The sequence below is a fragment of the Raphanus sativus genome, unplaced genomic scaffold, assembly GCF_000801105.2.
Source record: "Raphanus sativus cultivar WK10039 unplaced genomic scaffold, ASM80110v3 Scaffold2573, whole genome shotgun sequence".
Lineage (NCBI taxonomy): Eukaryota > Viridiplantae > Streptophyta > Magnoliopsida > Brassicales > Brassicaceae > Raphanus > Raphanus sativus.
In genome coordinates, this window is record NW_026617881.1 from 10001 (window position 1) to 14932 (window position 4932).

The following is a 4932-nucleotide window of genomic DNA, read 5'->3' on the forward strand; positions in this document are numbered from 1 at the left end:
TGAGTCCCAAGATGAGGCCGAGTTGGAAACAGATGCATCTGATGAGGAATTGGTCGATTATGCTGAGACTGGTGAGTTACTGGTGACCAGACGATCCCTCAGTGCACTCTTTGATCCTGAAACCGTCCAAAGAGAAAACATCTTCCATACAAGATGTAGTGTGGAACAAAAGGTATGTAGCTTGATCATAGATGGTGGTTCTTGTACTAATGTGGCTAGCAAGTATCTTGTTGATAAGCTAGGTTTGATCAAGACTCCACACCCGAGACCATACCGACTCAAGTGGCTCAATGATGAGACTGAGCTCAAGATAGCCGAGCAAGTTGTTGTGTCTTTTAGTATTGGCAGGTACCATGACCAGGTGAAGTGTGATGTTGTTCCTATGCAAGCCGGCCACATACTTCTTGGCAGGCCGTGGCAATTTGACAAGGAAACCATCCACCATGGTCGGACCAATGTCTACAGCTTCTGCCATAACAACAAGAAGCACAGCTTAGCTCCCCTTAGTCCACAAGAAGTCCATGATATGCAGAAATCAATGGACCAGGCTGGAAAGGTAAGTAAAACCAACCTTTATATGTCTTCAGGCCAAGTTCTTAAATCTTTATCTCGTGAGACGCAGGTGCTACTAATGGTCTTTAAGGAAGGTTGTTTTGCAGGTTTTGAGGCACAAGAGCTACCTGGCGAGATGCAAGACCTCATGGAGAAGTACAAGGACGTCTTCCCTGATGATATACCCGCCGGCTTGCCCCCCATCCGCGGCATTGAACATCAGATCGACCTTGTACCAGGCGCACCACTGCCCAACCGAGCCGCTTACCGTGTTAACCCTGAAGAGGCCAAGGAGTTGGAGAGGCAGGTCCAAGACCTCATGGACAAAGGCTATATCCGTGAGAGCCTAAGTCCTTGTGCGGTCCCGGTCCTATTGGTGCCTAAGAAGGACGGAACATGGCGCATGTGTGTGGACTGCCGAGCCATCAACAACATAACCATCAAATATCGGTACCCTATACCTAGATTAGATGATATGTTGGATGAACTAAGTGGTTCTACTGTGTTTTCTAAGATTGATCTCAGGAGTGGATATCACCAAGTTCGTATGAAGGAAGGTGATGAGTGGAAAACCGCCTTCAAGACGAAACAAGGTTTGTATGAGTGGCTTGTGATGCCATTTGGCCTTACCAACGCCCCCAGCACATTCATGAGGCTTATGAACGAGGTTCTAAGGCCATACATCAGTAAGTTTGTGGTTGTGTACTTTGATGATATACTGATCTATAGTCAGAGCTTATCCGACCATGTTTATCATGTAGAGCAGGTGCTGAAGGCATTGAGGCAAGAGGGACTTTATGCTAACCTAAAGAAATGTGTGTTTTGTACTGATGAATTGGTTTTCTTAGGTTTTGTTGTGAGTTCACAGGGACTGAAGGTCGATGAAGAAAAGATCAAGGCGATCCAAGACTGGCCAACTCCGACCACAATAGGCCATGTCCGCAGTTTTCATGGTCTGGCCAGCTTCTATCGACGGTTTGTCAGGGATTTCAGTACCATTGCTGCCCAATGACGTCTGTGATCAAGAAGAATGTATCCTTTACTTGGGGTCCTGCCCAAGAAGAGTCTTTTAACAGGCTTAAATATAGTTTGACTCATGCACCAGTCCTTACTCTGCCTAACTTCGATAAAACCTTTGAGATTGAATGTGATGCATCAGGTACAGGCATAGGAGCTGTGCTTACTCAAGGAGGCCGACCAGTAGCCTTCTTCAGTGAGAAATTGAGTGGAGCTGCCCTCAATTATCCCACCTACGACAAAGAGCTTTATGCTCTAGTGAGATCTCTTGAAACTTGGCAACATTATCTTTTGTCTAAAGAGTTTGTTATTCATACAGATCATGAGACTCTTAAGCACTTGAGAGGTCAGACCACACTCAAGAAGAGGCACGCCAGATGGTTAGAGTTTGTGGAGACTTTCCCTTATGTGATTAAGTACAAGAAGGGCAAAGACAATGTGGTGGCCGATGCACTGTCCCGGAGACACACTCTTATCTCCACCATGGAAGCTAAGATCATGGGTTTTGAGTATATTAAGGACTCTTATATTACTGACCCTGATTTTCAAGAAGTTTTCAGGAAAACTACCAAGATGGCAGCCGGCCCATATTACCAACAAGATGGCTTCTTGTTCAAGGAAAAGAAGTTGTGCATTCCCCAAGGTTCCATGCGGGAATTGCTGGTTCGGGAGGCCCATGGTGGCGGCCTCATGGGACATTTTGGTAGAGATAAAACTCTAAGTGTCCTAACCGACCATTTCTTTTGGCCAAACATGAGGAAGGACGTTGAGAACTTGTGCACCAAGTGCATTGTCTGCCTTAAGACAAAATCCAGGTCACATCCTTACGGTTTATACATGCCTTTACCTATTCCTGACCACCCTTGGGTAGATCTTTCTATGGACTTTGTGCTGGGCTTGCCCAAGATAGACCACAAGGATTCCATTTTTGTTGTTGTGGACAGGTTCTCCAAGATGGCTCACTTCATTGCTTGCAACACAACCAATGATGCCACCCAAATCGCCAACCTGTTCTTCAAAGAGGTGGTTCGTCTACATGGCATGCCTAGGACCATTGTATCTGACCGAGACACCAAGTTCTTAAGCCATTTCTGGAAGACTTTATGGGGTAAACTTGGTACCAAGCTGTTGTTCTCGACCACTTGCCATCCACAGACTGATGGCCAAACCGAGGTAGTAAACCGTACACTCTCTCAGTTATTGAGAGCTACGGTCGGTAAGAACTTAAGGAACTGGTTAACTTGTCTGCCTTTTATTGAGTTTGCTTATAACCATGCTAGACACTCTACTACTGATCTTTCTCCTTTTGAAGTTGTCTATGGTTTTCAGCCTGAAACTCCTTTGGACCTTTCCACACTGCCCAGTCCTATGTACCGCAGTAGAGATGGAGCCAACAAGGCGGAGTTTGTTAAGACCTTGCACCAAAAAGTCAAGGAGAGACTAGAAGCCAAGGCGGCCAAGGTCAAGGCGCGGGTCGACCAGAAGAGGAAGGAAGTTTTGTTCGAACCAGGAGACTTGGTGTGGTTGCACATGCGGCCAGAAAGGTTTCCTGAAGCAAGGAAGTCCAAGCTATCACCTCGAGGGACTGGACCCTTCCGGGTTCTTGAAAAGATCAATGACAATGCTTATAAGCTTGATCTTCCAGGTGAGTTTAAGATTTCCCATACGTTCAATGTATCTGATTTGTCCCCTTTTCTTGCAGATGATGATGTTCTGAGGCCAGAACCTTTTCAAGAGGGAGGGAATGATGAGGCCATCCAAGTAGAGGTTCCCATAATTAGGCGCGGTCCGACCACTAGGAGTGGAACCAGGGCGATAAGGGAAGGGTTCTCCAAGGCTGTCCAACAGATCCTAGATCAAGATGGACAAACCGGCCAGAACCAGCTACTGATTGAAGAGATGATCCAATTGAAGATACAAGACCAAGCCGGTTCAATTGAAGTTCAAGACTCAGCCGGTCCAATCCAATTCAGATCACTCGGCCAGAACCAATCCGGTTTCATCATCTCCACATTCAACCTTGGTTCAGAATCAATCTCCAATCCAACCGACCACATTGCTTCCGGTTCAGAGATATAGCCGACCACCAAAGTAAGTAGTATGTGTTGTACTCTTTTTCCTTCATCGGGTTTTGTCCCACTGGGTTTTCCCGATAAGGTTTTAATGAGGCAACATGCAAGCATACTATGAGCTTTGGTTTAGGCATCTCAACCAGCAACCGGTTTTCTATTTTATTTTAATTTTATTTTGGTTTAAGACTTTGGGCATTTGTCAGCCTTTTATTTCTTTTGAGAGTTGGCCATTTGTCTAGGCCTTTTAAGACATTGTTGAGTCCACAAAGGGATGGCTTTATAACCCCTTGTGGCTGGCGATTTTTTGGACTTAAGTCTTTTATGAAATTTGTTTTGCCTTTGCAAAGAAAACCCTAAGTCTTTCTAGTGTGAGAAGCAAGAGAGAGCAGCCTGAATCTTATCAAGCTCCAACCATCAAGCTTGTGGCGATTCTTCATCCCATCAATCCCCCCAACGATTTGCCTTGAGAGTGATACACATCCAGCAAGGCCAATCCCATCTTCTACTCATCATCCATCCACTGATCTGTTGAGAGAGACACACATCCAGCAACAGATTCCATCACCATCTCTATCCCTTTTATTTCTCTTATTTTTATTTCTGTTTGCATCTTTTGTTTGATTCATTTTATAAATCTAAAATCCATAAAAATCATCTCTGTTTCTGTTCTTGTTTTATTTTCATAGTTTGCTTCTGTTCTTCATTTTTATAAATCCATAAAACTCATAAAAAGTTTCTTTTGTTTCAGGTACAGTTTTGGACAGTTTTGATCCAAGCATCAAGTCCTTTCAAAACCAGTACCAAAATCGACCAGAATCTCATTCTCCAAGCCATTAGTTTGCAGCCTGGTTCCCAGCCTGTAACACGCTAGTGTGACATGGACTGAGGCTCATATGGATGGGTGTGACTAAGGTTCAAGAACATTATCACATTTTAAATGAAGCTTGGTGAGAGTAGTAAAGACGGTATGATTTCAACCAAAAAAACAGACAAACAAGAACGTGAAGAATGATGCTAAAAACAAACAAATAAAAACAGCACAACAGCAAGAGTTTGACGAGAGATTGTTTTAATAAAGACAAACTCTGTATGGCACCTTACTTTGTTCCTTCTCTGCATCTCGTTCCACCTCTTTACTCAAAAACCAGCAACACATAACCAGATCTTAGCTTAAAAAACAGATATCACAACACAAAGGACTCTGTTTTCATAATTATTCATTGCATAAAGCTCCTATGCACAGTTTAAGCTAAAATCTTTGAGACCCACAAGAGCCAACCAACCAAATGAG